The 26,397-nt window shown below is 33.5% G+C and overlaps 1 protein-coding gene across 6 annotated transcripts in view; it reads right to left on the bottom strand.

The window, feature by feature from the left end:
* SPAG16 (sperm associated antigen 16) overlaps positions 1-26,397 on the bottom strand; it is a 1,132,889-nt gene that overhangs the window by 817,880 nt on the left and 288,612 nt on the right. The gene's annotated exons all lie outside the window — the stretch shown is intronic.

The raw sequence follows: 26,397 nt of genomic DNA, 5'->3' as shown, positions 1-26,397 counted from the left end.
CTTCATTGTATTAATACAAGTTTATAAGATCACATGGTATAAATGAATTTAGCACCAACAAATTAATCTTTTTGTTGTTATTCCGAAGGAGATGTTTTTCCGTACTTCCTCATAAAGAAAATAATGAAAAACAAAGGACTGTGAAAGCAGGAAATGTATATAAACAAACAAACAAACAAAAAAAAAACACTGGTGAAGTTCAAAAGGCTTAAATTATGTGTTGATTTTTTAAATGAAAATAGCAATATAAATATTTTGGCTAGCTATGTTTTAGAGTTATAATTATATATTCTAAACAAATGGCTGAAAGATTTCTTTTACCAAATTATATTTTTCATCTTTATCTGTTACTAATCTATTTTCCTAAACTCTGAATTTTCTAGGAACAAAATTAATATATTTACTCTTTGTATATTTCCACTGGGATTTATATGCTTAAAGCCACACAGAATTATTGTTTGGCAAAATATATTTTAAGTTGGAGAAACATGATAATGTTTTGAATCAACAGTTTTATGCCAAGACTAATTTTTATAACTGTTTGAAAAAAAATCTACTTAATCTGTTGTGGTTGTTTTGCACAAACAAAATGCACCTGTAATGGTTACCAATTCAAATAGTCTGTGAATTATGGTGATCTATAACCTTCTTTCTAATTAGGTAGATCACCTTCAAGATTCATTTTCTTGAGCTCAAATGAAAAACACACAAAGATGGTGATGTATTTTAATGGTAGAGTGTGAACTTAGTGTGTGTGAGGTCCTAGGTTCAATCTCCATTCTCACCCTCTGTCAGCATACTTGTCAATCACTCCAAATATGGTTCCAGTTGGCCCCAGTGTGGTGTGCACTGCACCCAGAAAGGTTGTGAGGGCCTGGCTCTTTCCATGCAGATTTCAAAGGATACCTTAAAGAGTCTTAGGGCAGGACATTGCTTCATGGATGGAGCCATCACAGAGAGCCCCCACCAGGTCAATGCCCAGTGGAACCAAGGTGACAGGTGACAGGGTTGCCCTGGAGATTATATATCAGAAGAGCTACCAATGCAAGATTACAGCCTGGGGACCATAGGCAGAAGACCCATGCCCAGAGATGCTGTAGATGTAGCCAATGCAGATGAAACTAGTTACAGAGACACCACAGGGGTGGGGCTACCCAAAGTTGTGGGAGTAAGATCACCACCTAATAAGTCTGAAGGGCAGAGCCTCAAGTCAAAGATCTCTCTCAAGCTTTAACATTCTGAACTTACTTAGAACCTTTGGTCCTTTTTTTCTTTCTTCTTATACCTTTTGGAATGCCAATATCTGTTCTGTGCTTACCCATTATTGTACCTTTGAAAGCACATTACATGCTTGCTTTCACAGATTCACATCAATTTGCCTCAGAATAAGTATCACCCATATTTCGTTTAGATGAGACACTGGATTTAGACTTTAAAGTGGATGCTTGACTTAGTTAAAACTTTGGAGACTGTTGGGATGAAATGCATGTATATTTTATGGGAGAAGAACATAAATTCGGGGGTTCTGAGATGGAATGATATGGTCTGAATGTTTATATGCCTTAAATTCATATGCTGAAGCTTTAACTACCATGGTGATGATATTAGGAGGTGGGGCCTTTAAGAGATTATTAGGTCCTAAGAGTTGAGTCTTACAACTCAGAATTTGCCCTTATCTAAGAGGCACCAAAGAGTTGCTTTGCCTCCTTCCACTATGCCAATGGCACTCACAGTGAGCTAGTGATGGACTATGGGCCCTTCCTAGAACACAGCATCTGCCAGCACTTTGATTATGGATTTCTCAAGAGTCCCCTCTATAATGGTGAGAAACAAATTTCTGGTTATAAGCTACCTACAGGTTACACCATTTTGTTATAGCAGCCTCAGTGGGCTAAGAAACGGACTCATCACAGAAACTGTTTAAGAAAAAATTTTTTATATCAAATAGCCAATATGCCCTCACTCCCACCCCCAGTACTACCACTGGGAGTGCTCTACCACTGAGCTTTAGTCCAAGACTTTTTTAAAATTTTTATTTTTATTTTTTTTCAAAATTTGAAGGAGGATCTCACTAGGTTGTCCAGGCTAGTCTTGAACTTGTGATCCTCCTGTCTTTGCCTCCTGAACTACTGGGATTTCACTCATGCACCACTGTCCCCAGATCAAATAGCTAGTTTTCTACTGAAAAATATCCTCACACTAAGATTTAAAATAACTTGGTGATTGCTATGGCTAAGAAGAATTAGAGTTGAATATGCTATATCTTTCTTATATAATTCCTAAAAATAGGAATCTGAATGTATGCTACACTTCAGCACATTCATCATGATATGTATCATAATATGTCATGAGATGATTAGATTAAATGCTTTCCTTGCAAAAGGAGAGGGATCAGTTAATAAATGTTTCAAAAGCAGTCCCTTGCAATCTTTTTGATACTATTTCCTGTCATAAACAAGAGTCATAACTCACTCCAAGGCTGACAATTTTGTCACTTCCAAAAATGATTTGTTAAGGTTAACTTATGCAAATATAAATGTTTACAAATTAATTTATTGATTTGACAGAGCTTGTATTTTACCTCTCCAAAAACAGAAACTTCACCATATTTTGGAGTAAATGTAATCACTCTAAAACAAAGCAAAATTTTTTTAGTTACAGGGATGAAATTAATATGTTTAGCAGGAGAAAAATAACCATCTTTTGTTGCATTCAAAGTCTTCTGAAAGATTTTTCATTATTAACATGTAAAAGTTAGGAAATTTTATTTTAAAAATTCTTAATAAGACATTAAAAAGAAATAAAATCACATTTTAGCCATGATTCTTCCAACATCTCAGCACACATGCTAGTTGGATTCATTAAAATATTATACTTCTTAGTTATTGATAAATCCTCAAAGTGATAAAAACTATATAATAATCATGAATGAGTTTACCTAAACAACTAATTTTTGGATCTATTGCCCAGATTTACATTATCCTTTCCTAAATCCTTCTTTCAAGAGCCTACCTTACATCTATGTCTACTTAATTTTTGGCTATCCAGTTTCTGACATTTTCTCCTGGTTAGAAAATACTACCTTAACCAAATAATGAGCACACTATTCTGTGACTTCTTCTTCCAAGGACTCTGATCTTTCCCTTTACCCCTATATATTAAGATAATTTCCTGGGCAACACTGAACACCAACCTTAATTTCATTTTTTAAACTCACCATTATTTTCCCATTTTCTATTGACATTTTCTAGTCAGATAATACCCCCATTGCACTTGGAAGGCTCCAAATCAGTAACCCAGCTGCATTTCTCAGAACTTGGCTTCAAATGCTAATCATACAAACCTCTAATGAAGCATTAGTAGGATAAAAAACAACTCCAAACAGATTTGGTCAAGACCCAGCATTAGTGGGCAAGACACTGCCAGATCATCAAAACTCTGTCATTTAACACCTAGCTTCAAAGATATTCAAAACCAAGATCATCATAACCAAGATCATCACAACACTCTCACATAATACTTAGCTTCAAAGATATTCTAACTTTATTAAAATTTACTTTTCTATAATTAGGTTAGTCCATGATTTTTCATAAAATGTCTAAATGTCAGGTACTCTTTTCTTTAATTAGACATATGGTGGCTGAAAATCTGTACTCATCTTTGTAATCTACTGCCACATTTTGAAATCTAAATTATTTTTATTATCTTCTCATTTAATACAAACTATCCCAAGATGTTTTTTCCCAAGATTTTCAGAAAAAAATAACAGAATCACAGACTTTTCAACAACATTTCCCTTTTATCATATAATTGAATTATTTTAACAACTACTCAAGATTTCAGAATGAAGATCAAATTTGGGGAGAAAAACTTATGGAAAAAAAACTTTTTTTCTTCTTTCTTTATAAAAGGAAGTATAAAAGATGTTTCAACATTTAGTAATTTAATCACAGTCAAGTTACTAAAAAAAAAAAAAAATGCCAACATCTAATTTATTATTTGTGTCTGACACAATGTCTTCAGTGCATGGGAAGGAGAAAGCACAATATGGGTATGTACCCTCTGTTATTTCCGAAGAAAGTCGAAATTTATGATGCAATTTGTAAAAATTATGTGAACGAATGATATGTCTCCAAGAGCAGTTACAATGAAGATATAAAGAAAAACTGTCAATGAACATCAAAAATAGAAAAAAACATTAAATATAATATCATATACTTTGAGATTCACTAATTACTTTCAAAACTAGACATAACTGTTCATGTACTACACATTGTCATGTGTTACATTGTATTTGTAAAAGTCCGCTTTTTCAGGGAATATATATTATTGGCAAAAATATCAAAAATAGATCATTCCAATTTAATTTATATGTCAATATGGTGCATTGAGTTTTTCTTTTAAAATAAAATATATATTGTGTATATACTACTCACACTTTAAAGAAAAAACACAAGAGCCTAATTTGCTAAAATGATATGGCTATTAATTTGCCATTAAACAAAACAAGAAATAACATTGAATGTTAGTGTGCATATTTCAATTTTTGCATTACACTGTTTAAAATATTTAAGCACATATAACATGTATACTACTGCTTCCTGATAGTGAGTTATTCATAAAAATAGCAACTTGTGCCTAAACAAAGAACTTCTAAATAAAAGTGATACACTTTGAGTTGAGTTTTGTGCTGGGTGAGAGGTAGGGGTTTAATTTCATTCTACTATATATGGATTTCCAATTTTCCCAGCACCATTGAAGAGACTATGTTCTCTTCAATGTATGATTTTGGTGCCTTTGTCTAGTATGAGATAACTGTATTTGTGTGTGTTTGTCTCTGTGTCTTCTATTCTGTTCCACTGATCTATAAAATGTCTATCTTGGTGCCAATACCATGATGTTTTTGTTACTATGGCTCAATAGTATAATTTAAGGTCTGATATATTGATACCGCCCTGCTTTACTTTTCTCACTAAGGACTGCTTTGGGTACTCTGGGCCTCTTATTTTTCCAAATGAATTTCATGACTGCTTTTTCTATTTTATGAAGAATACCATTGGAATTTTGATAGGAACTGCATTGAATCTGTATAACACTTTTTGGTAGTATAGCCATTTTGACTTAAATAAAATGTGTGCACAACAATCCAACATATTGGCTCAGGAACTGACTTCCTTAACAAGAGTCCTAAAGCACAAGAAATAAAATCAAAAATCAGTAAATGGGATGGAACCAAACTAAAAAGCTTCTTCACAGCAAAAGTAACAAACACATGAAGACAGAGCCTACAGAATGGGAGAAAATCTTTGCCACCTGCACCTCAAATAAGTCATTAATTTTCAGGATATGCAAAGAACTCAAATAACTTAACATCAAAAAACAAATCTAATCAATAAATGGGCAAAGGAACTGAACACATGCTTTCCAAAAGAAGAAATATGGTCAACAAATACATAAAAAATGATTCAATAGCTCTAGCAATTAGAGAAATGAAAATTAAAACTACACTGGGACTTCATCCCACTCCAGTCACAACGTTGATTATCAAGAGTACAAGTAACAATAAATGTTGGTGAAGATGTGGGGGAAAAGGTACACTCTACATTGCCGATGGGATCATAATTTGGTGCAACCACTGTGGAAAGCAGTATGGAGATTCCTCATAAAATGAGGAATGGAACCACCATTTTGCCCAGCTAACCCGCTACTTGGTATATATTCAAAGGATTTAAAATCAGCATAGTATAGTGATGAAGTCACACCAACATTTATAGCAGCTCAATTCACAATAGTTAATCTATGGAGTCAACCAAGGTGCCCTTCAACAGATGAATGGATTAAGAAAATGTGTACATTTACACAATGGAGTATTAGTCATTATGAATGACTTTATGACATTTTCCAGTAATGGTTGGATCTGGGAAATATGAGGCTAAGTGAAATGATTTAATTCCAAAAAAATAAAGGTCAAATGTTTTCTCTATTTTGTGGAAGCTAACCCACAAGAAGGGGGCAAGGAGAAGAATAGATGTTCAACAGATTAATCAAAGGGGAATGAAGGGAAGTGAAGGAGATAACAATGGGAAAGACAGTTGAATAAGTCTGACATAATTTTCCTGTGAATATATATGAATACATCACAAGGAATCTCATCTACATGTACATCAACAAGACTGGGGTCCTAATTAGAATAAGATACAATCCATCTTTGGATAATTATATCAGAATGGGTTCTACTGTCCTGTATAATTTAAAAGAACCAATAAAAAATAAAAGTAAAAACCAACAAATAAAAAAACTTAAAAATGAGTATTCTCAAGGGTTAAATGTTTAGCTCAGTGGTAGAACATGTGCTTAGCATATTTGAGATCCTGGATAAAATCTCTAGCACAAAATAAATATATAAAAACAAACTTTCTATTTATTGTAAATTACTTCACCCTCCTACTAAAATGCAAGAAGATTTAACCAAGAGAGTAACCTAAATTCCTTAACTCTTACTGGAAAAATTAATTTTCAACCAGTATCAGGAATACTCTATGACCTGCAGTATCTAAATTTGCCTCAATGCATTGAACACAGGCCATCCTACAAACACAGTGCCCTTTCTGAAAACATCTCTAAAGAACAAAAAATAACTTCAAATAGCACAATATTGATATATTTGAATATTGATAATATCAAAAACTCCTCTTCTTAAAGTTCCCTATTTGCCACTTCTTTCTTGGTTATTGTCCCGATCCCCAAATGCTGTAGCTTCTGATATAATACAGTTCTCTATTTCAGTTCATGACCTCATGGGCTCATGTTTCATAGCCACTGCTGTGTCCTCAGGCACCATTCACTTACAGAATGTTTCATAATCTAATGGGAGAACCTAGCAAGATCTGTTTGTTCAGATTTTTCTCCATGTCTCCGTATTTTAAGTCATAAGAACACTCCTTTCCTTTGGTTACAGGGTGGGCACCTCTGAAAGAGGGACTTATGACCTACAATAGAGGAAAATTTGCTAGGTTTTATGGCTTGCTATAAGGTGAGAAGTGCAAGAGTACAGTGAGAGTGACTTTCCTGCTTCTCAAACGATGTGGCCTGTATTCTGAAGGTAGTATGTACTACACCCCAACAGAATTCAGACGAAGGTCAATAATCTCCTGATATTTATGTGCAGTCAGCATCAGGAGTACCACTACACTCTTTATTTTGGTATCACAGATGATCACAATGTCATGTCTTCTAATATTAATTGACAGATAAAATGTGGTTGATGAAGGGAGCAAGATAAGTAGAACTGATTGCTTTATCTCTAATCTTATTGTTTTAACTAACATAATAGACATGTTATTGAAAAGTTGTACATAACAAAGCTTCTCCCGATCTACAAACCCCTGGGCACCTGGCTTTCCACAAACATAACAGTGGCTGTCATCACTGAAATAAAGCCGTATGCTCTGCATTAGGCCTGCTTAGATCCATGTGAGTTTCTCCTAGAAACAAAGAATCCCTTCTTAAATATGAAATGAAGAAATGAATTTGTACAAAAAAGCAAGCACATAAAGTATTCAAATGAAAATAACCTGGAGAAGTACAATATTAAATCATCAACTCAAGATATGCACTAAAAATACTTTGAGGATAGCATTCTAAAATTTGCACGACAGAACACTGATTCAATTATTTTGTTATCTTAGAAAAATGCAGGTTCTTAAAGCTGCTTTACACTGAGAAATAGTTCAAATGGACTTCGTAATTAAAAACAAAAGAAGTTACCTAGACTACTGTTATGAGTTTCTCTTAGTTATAGTAATAGCATATATTAAAAGAATGGGATGAAATCTGGTCACCTATGTAAAAACCAAGATTTAAAAAAACAAAAAAAATTTGATATTTATTTATAGCTGATATTTATTATCATAATTTTTAAAAACACTAAATTCTTTATATTAATACTAGTAGATCAAAGAATCATTTTATGTCTGATCACATATTAATGAGTTAAAATTCTTGATTTGCTCTAACTGAGTCACTCTAATTTCATTAAAGTGGCATTTTCTACTAAAAGTGTGTTTTTTTACTAAAAATCATAAATTTACATAGGGCAATGTTGTTTGATTCATTCTGTTATTTTTTCCCTTCCCCCCCACCCCTCCCAGCCCTCTTTTCCCCCTATGCAGTCCTTCCTTCCTCCATTCTTACCACCCTCCTTATCCCTAACACTAAACCTAACCCTAACCCTAACGCTAACCCCTCCTACCCCCCCCTTATATGTCCTCATTCGCTTATCAGTAAGATCATTCGTCCTTTAGTTTTTTGAGATTGGCTTATCTCACTTAGCATGATATTCTCCAATTTCATCCATTTGCCTACAAATGCCATAATTTTATCAATCTTCATGGCAGAGTAATATTCCATTATATATATATATATATATATATATATATATATATATATATATATATATGCCACAGTTTCATTATTCATTCATCAACTGAAGGGCATCTAGGTTGGTTCCACAATCTGGCTATAGTGAATTGAGCAGCCAAGAACATTGATGTGGCTATATCTCTGTAGTATGCTGATTTTAAATCCTTTGGGTAAAGGCTAAGGTGTGGGATAACAGGGTCAAATGGTGGTTCCATTCCAAGCTTTCTGAGGAATCTCCATACTGCTTTCCACAGTGCAACCACACCAGCAATGTATGAGTGTACCTTTTTCCCCACATCCTCGCCAACACCTATTGTTGCTTGTGTTCTTGATAATCGCCATTTTTAATGGGGTGAGATGAAATCTTAGGGTAGTTTTGATTTGCATTTATCTTATTACAAGAGATGTTGAACATTTTTTCATATATCTGTTGATTGCTTGTATATCTTCTTCTGTGAAGTGTCTGTTCATTTCCTTAGCCCATTTGTTGTTTGGATTATTTGTATTCTTGGTGTAGAGTTTTTTGAGTTCTTTAGAGATTCTGGAAATTAGCGCTCTTTCTGAAGTATGAGTGGCAAAGATATTTTCCCACACTGTAGGCTCTCTCTTCATATTACTGATAGTTTCCTTTGCTGAGAGAAAGAAAGCTTTTTAGTTTGAATCTATCCCAGTTGTTGATTCTTGCTTTTATTTCTTGTGCTATGGGAGTCCTGTTAAGGAAGTCTCATCCTAAGCCAACAAGTTGAAGGTTTGGACCTACTTTTTCTTCTATAAGATGCAGGGTCTCTGGTCTGATTCCGAGGTCCTTGATCCATTTTGAGTTGAGTGTTGTGCAGGGTGAGAGACAGGGGTTTAATTTCATTCTGTTGCCTATGGTTTTCCATTTTTCCCAGCACCATTTGTTGAAGAGGCTATCTTTTCTCCATTGCATATTTTGGGCACCTTTGTGTAGTATGAGAATATTGTATTTACTTGGGTTTGTGTCCATGTCCTCTATTCTGTACCATTGATCTACCTGTCTATTTTGGTACCAATACCATGCCATTTTGTTAGTATTGCTTCGTAGTATAGTTGAAGTTCTCGTATTGCGATACCCGCTGCTTCACTCTTCCTGCTAAGGATTGCTTTAGCTATTCTGGGTTTCTTGTTCTTCCAGATGAATTTCATGATTGCTTGTTTTATTCCGTAAGGTACAACATTGGGATTTTAATTGGGATCGCATTGAATCTGTATAGCACTTTTGGTAGTATGGCCATTTTGACAATGTTAATTCTGCCTATCCAAGAACATGGGAGATCTTTCCATCTTCTAAGGTGTTCTTTCTTTCTTTAGTGTTCTGTAATTCTCATTGTAGAGGCCTTCCACCTCTTTTGTTAGATTGATTCCCAAGTATTTTATTTTTCGATACTATTGTGAATGGGGTAGTTTTCCTAATTTCTCTTTCTGAAGATTCCTCACTTATGTATAAAAATGCATTGGATTTATGAGCATTGATCTTGTAACCTGCTACTTTACTGAATTCACTTATGAGGTCTAAGAGTTTTCTAGTGGAATTTCCAGGTTCCTCTCAATATATAATCATGTCATCAGCGAACAGGGATATTTGTTCCTCTTTTCCAATTCGTATCCCTTTAATTTCTTTGGTTTGTCTAATTGCTCTGGCTAGAGTCTCAAGAATGATGTTGAATAAAAGTGGTAAAAGAGGGCATCCCTGCCTTGTTCCAGTTTTTAGGGGGAATGCTTTAGTTTTTCACCATTTATAATGATATTGGCCATGGGCTTAGCGTAGATGGCCTTTACAATGTTAAGGAATGTTCCCACTACCCCAATTTTCTCTAGTGTTTTGAGCATGAAGGGATGTTGCATTTTATCAAATGCTTTTTCTGCATCTATTGAAATAATCATGTGATTCTTAACTTTTAGTCTGTTGATACGATGAGTGACATTTATTAATTTCCGGATGTTGAACCAACCTTGCATCCCTGGGATAAAATTCACTTGATCGTGGTGCACTGTCTTTTTAATATATTTTTGTATGCGATTTGCTAAAATTTTGTTGAGGATTTTTGTGTCAATGTTCATTAAGGATACTGGTCTGAAATTTTCTTTCCTCGATGTGTCTCTGTCTGGTTTAGGTATCAGGGTGATATTGGCTTCATAGAATGAGTTTGGGAGGGTTCCCTCCTCTTCTATTTTATGGAATACTTTGAGAAGTATTGGAATGAGCTCTTCTTTAAAGGTTTTGTAGAACTCGGCTGAGAACCCATCTGGTCCCAGACTTTTCTTTGTTGGTAGGCTTTTGATGACATCTTTGATTTCATTGCTTGAAATTGATTTATTTAAGTTTGTATGTCCTCCTTGTTCAGTTTAGGTAATTCATATGTCTCTAGAAACTTGTTGATGTCTTCGAGGTTTTCTGTTTTGTTGGAATATAGATTTTCAAAATAGCTTCTAATTATGTTTTGTATTTCACTCGCGTCTGTTGTGATATTTCCTTGTTCATTCCGAATTTTAGTAATTTGAGTTTTCTCCCTCTTCCTCTTTATTAGTGTGGCTAAGGATTTATCAATTTTGTTTATTTTTTCAAAGAACCAACTATTTATTTTGTTAATTTTTCCAATTGTTTCTTTTGTTTCAATTTCGTTGATTTCGGCTCTGATTTTAACTATTTCCTGTCTTCTACTACTTTTGGTGTTGGTCTGCTCTTCTTTTTCTAGGGCTTTGAGCTGTAGTGTTAAGTCCTTTATTTGTTGATTTCTTCTTCTTTTGTTGAATGCACCCCATGAAATAAATCTTCCTCTAAGTACTGCGTTCATAGTGTCCCAGAGATTTTGATACAATGTGTCTTTGTTCTCATTTACTTCTATATATTGTTTTATTTCCCTCCTGATGTCTTCTGTTATCCATTGACCATATAATAGTGTATTATTTAATCTCCAGGTATTGGAGAAGTTTCTATTTTTTATTCTGTCATTTATTTCTAATTTCAATCCATTATGATCTGATAGAGTACAAGGTAGTATCTCTATCTTCCTGTATTTGCTAACAGTAGCTTTGTGGCATAAAACATGATCTATTTTAGAGAAGGATCCATGTGCTGCTGAGAAGAAAGTGTATTCGTTCTTTGTTGGATGGTATATTCTATATAAGTCAGCTAAGTCTAAATTGTTGATTGTGTTATTGAGATCTATGGTTTCTTTATTCAATTTTTGTTTGGACGATCTATCCAGCGGTAAGAGAGGTGTGTTAAAATCGCCTAGTATTATTGTGTTGTGGTCTATTTGATTTCTGGAATTGACAAGGATTTTTTTGTCATGCATGGATGAGCCAATGATTGCGGCATAGCTATTTATGATTGTTATGTCTTGCTGATTTATGCTTCCCTTAAGCAGTATGTAATGTCCTTCTTTATCCCTTCTGACTAACTTTGGCTTGAAGACCACATTATCTGATATGAGGATGGATACTCCAGCTCTTTTGGTGTGTCCGTGTGCATGGTATGTTTTTTCCCATCCTTTCACCTTTAGTCTATGGGTATCTCTTTCTATGAGATGAGTCTCTTGCAGGCAGCAAATTGTTGGATTTTTTTTTTTAATCCAAGCTGCCAGTCTACGTCTTTTGATTGATAAGTTCGGGCCATTAACATTCAGGGTTATTATTGTGATATGATTTGTATTCCCAGTCATTTGACTCATTTTTGTTTTTTGACATGATTTGGTTTCTCCTTTATTTGGCTATTCCTTTAGGCTAGTTCCTCCCATTGCTGATTTGCATTGTTGTTTTTCATCTCTTCCTCATGGAATATTTTGCTCAGAATGTTCTGTAATGCTGGCTTTCTTTTTGTAAATTCCTTTAGCTTTTGTTTATCATGGAAGGATCTTATTTCGTCGTCAAATCTGAAAGTAAGTTTTGCTGGGTATAAGATTCTTGGTTGGCATCTGTTTTCTTTCAGGGCTTGGTAAATGTTGTTCCAGGCCCTTCTAGCTTTTAGGGTCTGGACTGAAAAATCTACTGATGTTCTTATTGGTTTCCCCCTGAATGTAATTTGATTCTTTTCTCTTGCGGCCTTTAAAATTCTGTCTTTATTTTGTATGTTAGGTATTTTCATAATAATGTGCCTTGGTGTTGGTCTGTGGTAATTTTGTATATTTGGAGTCCTATAAGCCTCTTGTACTTGGTTTTCCATTTCATTCTTCAGATTTGAGAAATTTTCTGATATTATTTCATTGAATAGATTTCCTTTGGTTTGTTTCTCTAAGCCTTCCTCAATCCCAATAATTCTTAAATTTGGCCTTTTCCTGATATCCCATAATTCTTGTAGATTTTGTTCATGATTTCTTACCATCTTTTCTGTTTGGTCAACTTTGTTTTCAAGAGTAAATATTTTGTCTTCAATATCTGAGGTTCTGTCTTCCAGGTGTCTATCCTATTGGTTATGCTTTCTATGGAGTTTTTAACTTGGTTTATTGTTTCCTTCATTTCAAGGATTTCTGTTTGTTTTTTTTTCAGTATCTCTAACTCTTATTGAAATGATATCTTGCTTCCCGTATTTGCTCTTTTAACTGTTGATTGGTGGGATCATTTAATGCCTGCATTTGCTCTTTCATCTCCTCCTTTAATGCCTACATTTGCTCTTCATCTCCTCGTTTGCTTCCCTGATTGTTTTAATTATGTACATTCTGAACTCCCTTTCTGACATTTCTTCTGCTGTGCTGTCATTGGGTTTTATTGATATAGTACCTAGGTTTGTTTGGGACATTTTCTTCCCTTGTTTTCTCACATTGGTCAGATGTCAGTGGGACTCTGTGATATTGCAAATTTCCTCTATTGGCTTATAGTATCCCTGTAGATTTCCAGTGTATCACCTCCCAGCCTTCAGTAGCCTGAGGTCTGGAGTAACTTGATAATGCAGTGCTTCCGAAGAAAGCTGCCCCTAGCCCGCTACTGGTTCCAGGGCTTGGAGCTGGCTCTGTGTGGAAAGATTCTCACTGGGAGGCCTGCTCCGAGAAGCTGGCCATGGGGGAGAAGCCCACCGCCGGAAGTGCCCAGGGCTGCCTGGAGAAGACTCTAGCTGCCCTGCCCTACTCTAATAAGCTGCCCAAATCCGGGCCTGCCGCCTGGGCCGAGCTTCACCAGGTGGGATAGACTCACCCCGTGGCTCTATTTTAGTCCGAGTCTCGCAATGCCTCCCCTTCTTGAATCCTGGGTTCTGGAGCGACCGGAGATGCAGTCACCCTCTAGTCCGCCATCTTGGATCGCCCTGTGGAAAAAGCCTCTAAAATAGTGTTTTAATTCCTAGCTTTTATTTGTAGTTCCATAAAACAGGAAATTATTATACATATTGTTTATGAGAAGATTGCCTCACTTTAACCATTGAAATGTTTAGTTTTTAAAGCGATATCAAAAATGTAAGAAAGGGACCAGGGCTGTAGCTCAGTGGTACAGCACTTGCCTAGCATGCTTGAGGCACTGGGTTTGATCCTCAGCACCATACAAAAATAAACAAATAAAGGCATGTTGTCCATCTACAACTACAAAAATATTAAAATGTAAGAGAAATATAGCAATGATATTTCTACGAAATCTTTTTATACATCTGATAGAAATATAATACTTTTCAGATACAGATAGCTTTCCACATTTTCTTTGCATTTTATATTGATTTACAGTTTTCTCACACTTCGAAAATTTTCAGACTAGTTTCCTTACACAGCTGTCATAGCTAAAACTCGAATCATCAGCATTGAAATTAGTAAAGATCCTTAAAATCTTATGCTCTTTCACACAGGAAAAAATATAACTTTTGAATAACTATGATACTGTTAAGGCAGATGGAAGTGGCAGATTACAATTGTTATATCTGGGGGCATGTCTCTGCAATCAGCTTCTTTTCACAATAGTTCTTTGGCTGTTTGACTCTATGACTTTCATCTTTCTTCTGCCACCACAGCTGCTTGGAGCCAGGGTAGATATTTGACCATCCAGAGATGTGTTATGATAAATGAAAGTCCGTAGAGGTTTAGTTATTTCAGAGTGAAAATCTAGGGTAAGCAGAACCTTCTCCTGAGAGGTGACTAGAGCAGACATAAAAGCGAATGCAGCAGAGAGCTGCTGTCCCGTGGGGAAAGAGTGAGAAGGTCCTTTTAGAGAATATATTAATTACATGTTGATAACTAAATAATAGGAAGAGAAAAACAGAATCTTGTGAGATTTTTAACTTTGAAAAAAATGACTTCCAAATAAAAGGTAAAGGAAATGAAAATGGAGTAGTTTATGAACCTATTGCCAGAAATTACATTTTATGATGAAATAACTCTTTAGGAGGGGAGGAAAACCAGAGACAAATAACTGATGATGGCCAGTACAAGTACTGTAAGGGAGCACAACAAGAAAATCAAGCTATATCTGTCAGCACATTAACTAATGGAAATAAACTATAATGTTGATATGAGTTATTAAACAACTCATTCAAAAAGCAATTAAACAAATAAAACTATAATATGGAATTATACTGCATTACATACTTTCTAGCAATTAGAAATCTGCAGTTCATAGACAATAATGCATCAATGTTTTACTGAATAACCTGAGCTGATAGTGAAACTTACTAGATAGTTTTACTTCATAAGCTTATTATAAGCAAACTTTCCTTTAAGGATATAATCAATGATTTCCAAAGTAAGGCTTAAAAAAAATATGACAACAGATCTCTGATGGGTAAAACAGTCAGGGAAAACAAATGAAATCAGTAAACACCCTTTAATTTTAAAATATTATTATTTTAGTTTTTTAAGGAATCAAAATACTTATGTCCAAACAAACCCTATAAAATTATCAACTTTTTTTTATTTTTATTTATTTTTATTGTAAACAAATGGGATACATGTTGTTTCTGTTTGTACATGGAGTAACAACATACCATTTGCATAATCATACATTTACTACAGAAATGATGTTTGATTCATTCTGTTATTTTTTCCTTCCCCCCACCTCTTCCACCCCTCTTTTCCCTCTATACAGTCTCTCCTTCCTCCATTCTTGCCCTCCTCCCACCCCCCATTATGTGTCATCATCTGCTTATCAGAGAGATCATTTGTCCTTTGGTTTTTTGAGATTGGCTTATCTCACTTAGCATGATATTCTCCAATTTCATCCATTTGTCTGCAAATGCCATAATTTTATTATTCTTTATAGCTGAGTAATATTCCATTGCATATATATACCACAGTTTCTTTATCCATTCATCAATTGAAGGACATCTAGGTTGGTTCCACAATCTGGCTATTGTGAATTAAGTAGCCATGAACATTGATGTGGCTGCATCTCTATAGTATACTGATTTTAAGTCCTTTGGGTATGGGCCAAGGAGTGGGATAGCTGGGTCAAATGGTGGGTCCATTCCAAGTTTTCTAAGGAATCTCCATACTGCTTTCCAGAGTGGCTGCACTAATTTGCAGCCCCACCAGCAATGTATGAGTGTACCTTTTTCCCCACATCCTCACCAACACATATTGTTGCTTGTACTCTTGATAATCGCCATTCTAATTGGGGTGAGATGGAATCTTAGTGTAGTTTTGATTTGCATTTCTCTTATTACTAAAGATGGTGAACATTTTTTATATGTTTTTTGATTGCGTGTAGATCTTCTGTGAAGTGTCTGTTCATAACCTTAGCCCATTTGTTAAAATTATCAACTATTTTGATAGAATAAAATTCAAAGGTAATATCTTGATATTTAAACTAATGATTCAATTTGGAATATGGGTATTATCTGGTTTCCTGAGGAGTAAATACTTTTACCAGATATTCAGCCAGTCTCTTATCCTCAATCATTTCACAAAAAAACAAGAATTTTAGAGGGTTTTAGTTTGTGGAAGAAGCAAGAAAAATTATACCATTTATCAATGCAAAAGGATCTTAGAACTAATAAGAAGGAGGGCAAAGGGGAAATAAAAGGTAATGGGCTTGGAAATTATACATATATTCACCTCAGTAATCAAACAGAAAAAACACCCTAAAGAAAGTGTGCAAACCATTATAATGTGTGCATAATATATATACACAAATGCCCATAAATTTTGTGTGTGTATGTGTCTCTGTGTGTATAAAGAAAAAGCAATTAAATACTGTCCTATCCTACACATCATAACTGGTCCCCTAAATCACAATTGACCAAGAGAAAAATAAAACTGATTATGTACAGTTTAAAATTCATTGATATGTATATAATTGTGGGTTATAAGAAGGCCACAAAAAGTAAAGATGAGGGATTAACATTACCGCAACTATGGTTTAACATTATTTAGCAACACAAGTACATATTCATGTGGATGTTCATCCTGTGATATGCTTCTTGGCACACGCAATTTCTTCCCTTCCCAAACACTGTGATTAGCTCCTTATAAAACATCTCCAGTACCAGATTTTCTTAACACAATTCCTCCATTGTAGAATGTTACTTGTTTCCTTGAAAGTTTGGCTTTGTCCTCTTCCCCCTAATTTTCTATACATGAAGAGCATAAATTACCATAGTTTGGAGGTGAATTAGTTTACAGAAAATAAGAGAACAATCATGGAAAATAATGTGGTCATAAATTTGATTGTGAGTGGTTCCATCAAGTTTAATGAAAAACTGGATAAATGATTAGTTTTTCTAAAATGTTTTATGAAGGAAGGATACAATGATAGTATATACTCTATAAGTGGAAATAATAAACTTGTTAACACTCAATTTTGCTTGATGAAAAAACAAACATCAGAACATAAAGTTATTTATGTCTTTGTCTTTCAGATTATGGTCTATGAGCCAGCAGCACAGGTATCACCTCAAAGTTCATTAGAAATGCATGATCTCAGACTCACAGGCTATCCTTCCTACTAACCCTGAACCTTACTTTGTAACAAGATCCCAAGTGGCAAGTATGGATATTAAATTTGATGCACACTGGTTTGGATTATCCTACAGCTTAGACTTTTTACATATTTTTTAAATATTTTCATATTATTACCAAAATTAAGTATTTACTCAAAGCCTGTGGAAACATCCAGGAACTAATGAGAACTTTTTTTGTATTTTCAAATATATATTCATATAAATTTATGACAAAATTAAGACAATTCAAAATTGAAACAAGAAACCAGAGACCATAAACACATTACCTACAAAACATACCTGAAAAAGACTCTCCTAAAGCAATTAGAGCAGCAGCAAGGTACAGATGTTGCAATATTTCAAGTGAATTTTACACAAACACAGGTTAACTGCAATCTTTTAGCATTAGGAAATGACTACAGTTTACTAAAATGCAATTACATCTGTACTGCAAGCAACAAAGAACAATAACATATCAACTACCTGAAGATGAATGTAAATTTTAGTGAAAGCTTTCATTTTCTTTTCAAATAATAGTATCCTGTTGAAGAATGGAGATATCAAAATTTGTCACAGAGAAATAAATGAGTGCTATATGTAATTATAATTAATCAAGAATTAAAAACCAAAATCTGAATTGATTAGAATCTATGTTGGTAATAAAAAAGAACATTCAACTTTGTCTCCAGAGTTTTGGGTCACTCTATTATAGTTCTGTTTTACATCTGACTTTCCTAATCAGAAGATTTCAATAGCACTGGCAAAGACTCAAGATAAGCCAGAAGGAAGAAAATCATATCATCAGCAATTAATTATGTGGGGATTATTTGAAACTGTTTGCCAAATACTAAAACAGTTTTATAAGAAAATTAAGTGCCAGAGTTAAAAGAATAATTCAGAGTATTAAAAAGAATGATTCTTATACTAGGTCTCACAATCTGTTAAGATATAACAATATATACTATTAACTATATAAATCAAATCTGGTAACCATAGCAGGAAATGCAAATCAAACATTTTCAAATCCTAGACTCTGAGAAAGCACAATTTCTTAACCATACCATCATCAGAAAGACCATTTAATTTGGCTTGGAATTGGATTGCTATGCAGATGTTGCACAAAAATAATTAAAAATTCTAATTGATTTTTAGTTGACAGAGGGTATACCAGATGTTACACAGTGAGCTGAGGTCATTATTCCATTGTCAAAAATTACTGTGAAGAATATCAATTTACTTATAATTATAATAAACTAATGACTATAAAATTGAAGGCTTTCTCCTCTCAACAGTTGTCTGAATTTTTAAAGTATTAAAATTCACTTTTCCTCAAATAATAGTTTTTTCTTAAGGATTAAATAATAAAATAATTGAATGAGGGAGAGAAAGATTAACAGCAAAAGGATAATTTTTCCTCCCAAATGATTCCCCTGTTAAAGTTAAAACCTCTTTAAATTCTAATTATATGACTTTTCTAATACTTCCAATTCAGATAGGCCTTAACTTCTCAATTTTAATTCCTCCCAGCATTCTTTCAAATTCCACCTTTAAATTCTGGTAATTCCTTCAACTATTACCCATATAGTTTCTTGTTTTTTTCTTGTTCAGTTATTTTTTTACCATTATCTCAATGAATCATGGCATTTTTAATTAGATTATTCAATTATTTTCCCCTTAACCCCTTCACTACAGGAAACATTCACTTTGCCATATTCTAAAGTTTGTCATTATTCATTTTTTGCACTGTTTAATGGAAATTCTATCTTTTCACTCACATTTTCCTCTATCCAGTCACCATGACCTCTAGTTATAAAACCATTCCTTTCCTCCAAGGATATATATCATCCTCTATGGCTTTCCCTCCCTTCCCAATCCAGTATGGGACCCCATAAACATTTAATTCAACATAATTTCTGCAGGACCAACATTTTCCTCTCCAGCTCTCTATTTCTACCAAATGTCCCCAACAGTATGTATTCTTATTTCAAATCATCAAAATGGTCTCTTTTACTTCTGGTATTCATTTGTTCGGCTAGGGACAAATTATTTTAAATGCTCTTGCCTGATTCAAAATTTGTATTACAGTCCTTTTGAGACCTGGATTATTACGAGTTGATTCTAACTCCTAAATTTTATCCCTACTGAATCTCAAGTCAAAAGCCAAGGAGTTTGTCTCTTTGTAGGCCTTTTTTTCCCTCATTTTTGGTTGCTGAATATGCTAGTCTCTTTCTTTAGCTCAGCTTCCTGCTCAACTATCCAGTCTTTCAATAGCAGCTTTGAAATTGAGAACCAGAGGACTGGGAGATTCAACTGGTAGATCCACCTCTGCAGTTTTCCTTTACCTACAGATTTTGACTCCTGTAAATCCCACTACTTGAGCAGCAGATATTTTATATTTTTCCCCAGGTTTCTAGAGCTCAATGAAAGAATTGCTGTAGAAACAATTGCTTTAGAAAGACTTCCTGGATGCAGAAATAAATATATATATATCTATATACATATATATACATATATATGTGTACATATATATGTATACATATGTATTCTTGTTTTATTTTTTCTTTCTAGATATACGTGACAGTAGAGTATATTTTGACATACCTATACAAACATAGACCATGTATAAATATAACAAGACAGAGTGTCTTATTCTAATTGGGATCTCTGTCTTGTTATATTTATACATGGTCTATGTCTCCTATTTGAATATATGTTTCTTGAAGAAAATATCTTTGTTTTCTGGCCATTGCTGTCTCCCACACTCTTAGAATTCAGTGGGGAATATAGTATACATATATACAGTAACATATATAGTAAAGCATAATGAATGAAATGAATCAGTACAGAAAAGAAGATTGAAGAGCAGAAAAGGTAAATAAATTGGTAACCCTGGAATTATATGTGGTGGTACGGAGGTAATCTAGTTCTATTATTTTTGCCACATATCTCATTTAAGCAACTCTTCCCCCCAAAATTATAGTTAATTATAGTAGTGATATAGTTAAACATGTAGGCTCAGGGCTAGACAACAAGATTGAATCTTGGCTCCATCATTTAGTAATTGTTTCACCTGGGGAAAGTCTCTTAATTGTCCTAGGTTTAGTGTCTTAATCTGTAACATGTAGTTAATAGAGTTAATTGTGGTCTGAAACTTACAGGATTCTTGTGCATATTAATGAAGTTAATAAATGTTTAAGTGCTAAAAACAGTGCCTAACACATGAGATGAGTTCAATAAATGTTAGCAGGTGGTATTTGTTGTTACATCAAGAACTACTACTTAAATTGTTCATGTGCTGCAGGGCATGTACTACAATTTGTCACAGTAATTTATAAGCAATTTCATTTAGAATATTACATTTATACATTAAGTTACTTCACGGATTTTTATGACTTAAAAAGTTGATGATAGTTTCAAGTTTTTCTTTCCTTCATTCCTGGTTCAAGATGACAGATCAGATACATATATTGCTTTCACACCCTCCTCTTATCTTTTAGTAAACCACTGAAATGACAGTAAGAACATTTGTTGAGTACAGAGAAGGCAAATAGAACAGGAAAGGCAGATCATCCAAAGCTAAGGAACTCCTAACTCATTAAGTACAAGAGAATGCCTACTCTAGGTGAATGTTATTTTCTTTTTAGTGATAAAGCTCCCTTTCCTTCTATTCCTCCCTAATTGGTAAATAGGCAGATAGAATGTGCTGGTTTGTCAATCCACATGTCCTCCCACATATATGTCACCTGCAGTGAGCCCAATTGTTCAGGGGGTAGTAATGTAATGGCAGAGAAACCAAAACAAACCACATACATAAAAGTTTATGTACTCACTAAGAAATATTTGCAAAGAGTAAACACTAAGGAGAATGAATAGAACAAGCAAGAGTAAACCAAAACACAAAGGTTACATACCCCTATAAACTGAATTATGTGCTCTAGCATTCATTGTGTTACTTAGAAACAGGGCTTTTAAGGAGGTAACTAAGGTTTTAAAAGATCGTAAGGATGGAGTCCTGTTCCAATAGAATTGGTTTCCTTAGAAAAAGAGGAAAGACGAGTTATTTTTCTCTGTCATATGAGGGCACAGCAGGAACGGAGCTCTATCTGCAAGCTAGGAAAAGAACCCTCACTAGAACCTGACCATGTTAGGAATCTGACCTAGAACTCTCAGCCTCCAGAATTGTGAGAAAATAAATTTCTTTTACTTACGCCACCAAGTCTGTAGAATTTTGTTATGGCAGCCCAAGCTACAAAAAAAAAAAAAAAAAAAAAAAAAAAAAAAAAAAAAAAATACTGATAACAGAAAAAAACAAAAATAACTCAACATTCAGAAACAATTTATAATTGGCATTTTTCATAGAGATTCAAAATTATATACTACCTGTATGAAAATATTCTACCCCTTAAAAGGAGCAGAAAATCAGAAAGATTTCATAGAAATTAAAACTATCACGTGAAAATAAGAATGAAATTGGTATAAGTATTGAAAGGGGGAAAGAAAAGATTTCTCCCCCAATACAGAGCAGACTAAAACAATGGAATATGTAAGGAAAAAACAGAACAATACAAGATTAATTTGCTGGTATGGGCAGAAAGTTTGCATAATCCCAACATTGTTATGTTGAAGTGCTAACCACTAGGGTGCTAACCATTAGGAATCAGGGAATCTGGAAAGTGACTGGGATTAGTTTGTACAAAAGAGATGTCAGGGAGCTAGCTAGCCCCCTACACCAGGTGAAAACACATAGAGAAGTCTCCATCTATGAATAGTAAATTGGTCCTCACCAGGCACCAAATCACTCAGTGTCTTATCTTCGACTTCCCAGCCTCCAAAACTAGGAGAAATAAATTTCTATTATTTACAAGGTACCCAGTTGATGGCATAGTTTATAGCCTAAGTTGATTAAATCAATATTCATATGCATACCCCCCACCAAAAAATTTTTAAAAAAGGAAGAGAAATGAGAGGAAAGAAAAAATTAAAGACAAAGCACGAAATGTTCCATGGTTAAAGATAAGAAGGTTTGGGATGAAAGTTGTCACAAAGAAACTTCACGCTCTCAGACTTAGTTGGTTAAATTTCAGAACAAGGATCAAAAGAGTATCCTAAAAACCTATAGGATCTTCTCCACTACTTTCAGGAAAATATCAGTTAGCATTTGACTCCTTATTAGTAACTCTAAACTCTGAAAGACAGTGTGGGACATGTCTTCGAATTTTGTGGAAGATGATTTAAATATGGAATTCTCAGACCAATGATATTATCAATCAAATAAGAATGGAAAATAAGGATATTTCAGACATGTAAGCATTCAAAAAATTTACTTTCCATACTTTTGAATTACTAGAGGACATTTTTACGTAAAGTGAATGAGAGTTTCAAGAAAGATGAATTTATGGGCAGAAATTGAAATTAAAGAAGTATTGTATATAAGGCAGGAACACAACATAAATGAAATCTTGGAATGACAACTAGCTAAGAGACCCAGTCAGAAATCATTACATCTTAGCAAATTCAAGACATAAGGTGATAAAAGAGAGTATATCAGTAATGTGACAGGAGGCACATATTTTTTCTGAAAATAATTAAAAAGGAGACACTCAAAAATTCTTGGATAAGTTAAATATAGTTTAAAAAGTCTGTTAAAATAAATGAAAATGAACTAAAATTCTAAACAAGAGAAGACATTTAAGATAATACTATTGTTCATTCATGCACAATATTCCGTCAGCTATCAAAATTTTGCTACAAGAACTGTTTTTTTAATGCACAAACTCAACCAAAATATCTCGTTCACAATAATAAGTAATCATAACATTATAAATTCTAGTAATTGAAATCAATTTTCAGAATAAATTTACAGTAGGAATTTAAGAAAAACTATAGCTAATATATATCTTAATGCATGCAATTATTAGAATACTTGCATACCAGGCAGAATGTGGGATGTGGCAGTAGATTGGAGAAATCTTGATGGATGTCATCATTCATTAAGTGAAATTGAAAGAAAATTAGATACGGAAATAAAGTTTAACCTTTACTATTTAAATTTATAAAGATATTTAATTGATAAAGCAAAATTAAAAATAAACTCTTAAGTAGGAAGTGAAAGAAGAGAACTAGTTCTTACCTTCCATTGGGGAAAAACTACATTTTTTTTCTTAGAGATAACATATAAAGAAATACATAAAACACAACTTCCACCACCAGAAGAACTAAAAACATATGGTTAAAAAAAAGTAGTTATGTCTAAGAAAGGTAACTGAGGATATGGTTTAAGACAAAAAAAAAAAAAAGGTTTTTGTTTTTATACTTTTCTTCTTCCATGATGCTTGACTTTTTTTTACCACATTCACATGTAAAAGTCTAAAACTCTATTTTTGAGACTTGCTTAAACTTGCATCATTAATACTAATTTATACCTTAGTGGATTCTCATCATCACACTAGAGTTGCTAGAAATGTGTGTGTATTATTTTTCTAGGAAGGAAAAATGACATCCTGGAGGTTGTTAAATCAAGGAGTTGTATCTGAACTTTCTAATCATCATTTCTAACTCTATTGGCTCCAAATAAGAAATATTCTACTATTTTTAAGACCCTCCATATTCAAAATGTTTCATCATATTATAGACATTTTTTATGGAATCCACATTCCAGAATTTCTTAAAAGAAAAATTGCAAATAAGAGGATAATTGGAATAGATATAATATGATCTCATATTTTGAATATCCTGAGTAAAAAAAAAATCCACATTAATATTATATAAGCAACATAATAAGCAATATGTGTCCACATAGAGGCTGGATATAGTAGGAAGAAAGTTGGATATAGAAAGGAAGAAGTTCATCACCTTTGAACCTTACTTGACTTTTATAATTACTTTTATTATGTAGATTTTATGACCTAATAGCATAAAATGAAAGATAACACCTTTATGAATCATATATGCATGCTAGCAGAATACTGTGTTTAAAATATGGATTACCATTCACAAAAATAATGTAAGACTAACTCTATTAAGTGTCCCCTTGTTGAAAAGGAGCCCATTTTTGGTCTTTGAACAATGAACTATATGTTTATATATTTGTAGTTAGAAAAATATCATCTCTATAAATCCTTAATCTAATACCCTACTGGGAAATTACATCTTTAGGTTTAAAAAGTCAATAAAAAGTTTACAAACAATTCCCACTATCACAAAAAAAAATTTACAAGATTTTGGATATTTTTAATCATGTTGTACATCACTTATTGTGTCAGTAATTAAAATAAAAATATATGCACCATAATTTTACAAATATACTTAGGAAATATTTTTAAATAAAATCAGCATTCAAAGTCTGAAATGTAATTTGTGGCTTAGATAAAAAGTCAGACAAGCAAACATAAATTTATATAATTTATGCAAACTGGTATATACCTGTCAACTTCTCAGCAAGATTTCTTTCCTCTTGTTTCTCCTTAAAACATGACTACAATTACCAGCAGTGATTTGATGCCACTGACGCTAATTACATTCTTCCTCTAAAAACTTGCATGGCATCCCATAGCCGTCACAAGGTTTGAAGTTTATAAATTTACTGGCCTTCTAAGTCGAAATGAGAATAAACATTGCCTTTCCATATGAAAATTGTAGACACTTCACAGGTGATTCAAGAAGATGGTTTGTCATTTTGTTTTAAAAAAGGCAAACAAAAACTATGATTTAGGACCACAGGTGGTTTTTTTTTTTTTTTTTTTTTTTTTTTTTTTAAAGGAACAGGCTAGAAAACTAGTACTCATGCTTGTATTCTTATTTTATTGAAGAGAAAAAATTAATAGTTTTATTTGTTGAATATCTCATTTATTGTTTGTATGCCTAAAATGAATTCTATACAACTGAAAGAAATTGAATTCATATTAAGGAATCAATATCAGTCTCATTCATGTAATAATGGCATGATGGTTATGCACTTTAAAATTTTTTATCTATTAGAGTTCGTTATGATTTGGATATGAGGTGTCCCCCAAAGCTCACATGTAAGAAACAATGCAAGAATATTCAGAGGCGAAATGGTTGGGTTATGAGAGCATTAACCTGAGTGGTAACTAAAGGTGGGTAGTGTGTGGCTGGACCAAGTGGGTCCCTGGGGCTTGCCTTAGCAGTGCATATTTTACATCTGGCAAGTGCAGTTTCTCTCCTGCTTTCTGATGATCATGTCCTGAGCCACTTCCCTCTGCCACTCATTCATGGTGAGGTTCTGCCTCACCTCAAGCCCCAAGAAATGAAGCCAGCTGTCTATGAACTGAGACCTCTGAAACCATGAGCCCCCAAATAAATTTTCCTCCTCTAACATTGTTCTGGTCAGGTCTTTTAGTCACAGCAAGGAAAAAAGTTGACTAAAATAGAGATAGACATTGAACTATTTATGAGTGAAATGATAAGAAATCAGGGTTTGCTTTAAAATATCTCAGAAAAGAGAAAGGGAAAACATGAAATAATGTAAAGCTGACCATTTCCAAAGCAGAATAATGGTTCATACAGGTTCATTTTACCATGCTACTTTTGTGGGTCTTTGACATTTTCTATAAGAAAACAAAATGAAAAAAGAAATTCCAAACATAGCCAAATTAGAACAAAAAGTATTACATTTTCTGATTTTGTTTGCACCACAGAATCATATTGTGTTGCTAAATACTCAATTTGATTACAATTAGATTACTAACATTATATTAGTTGACCTCTTGAAGATAAAACTTTTTAAAATAGATTTTACTTTTCAGAACAGTACTGGGTTCACAACAAAATTGCACAGAAGAATAATAAGATTTGCCTGCTTTATTTCATCTTAAGTACCTAGTGTATAACTAGTAAGGAGAAGGTGTTGAATGAAATACTGACGGAATGAGTAAGGCTAAATTAAGACATAAAAATTTAAAATATCATACTAGTAATTTTATGAACATTTTATAAAATCTATCATAAAAATCTTCCAGTGTTCTTTTCATCATAAAACCATGTTTTCTTACTAATATTTAGTAATTTTTAAAGAACATCCCAGGCATAAATATGAGTTAATCTGTTTTACAATTTTAATTTCTAGAACTTATTAGTGAAATTTG

This window comes from Sciurus vulgaris (genome assembly GCF_902686455.1).
Source record: "Sciurus vulgaris genome assembly, chromosome: 3".
In the NCBI taxonomy this organism is placed as follows: domain Eukaryota; kingdom Metazoa; phylum Chordata; class Mammalia; order Rodentia; family Sciuridae; genus Sciurus; species Sciurus vulgaris.
Note: the sequence above shows the minus strand (reverse complement) of the source record. Positions and strands in the feature narration are given on the sequence as shown.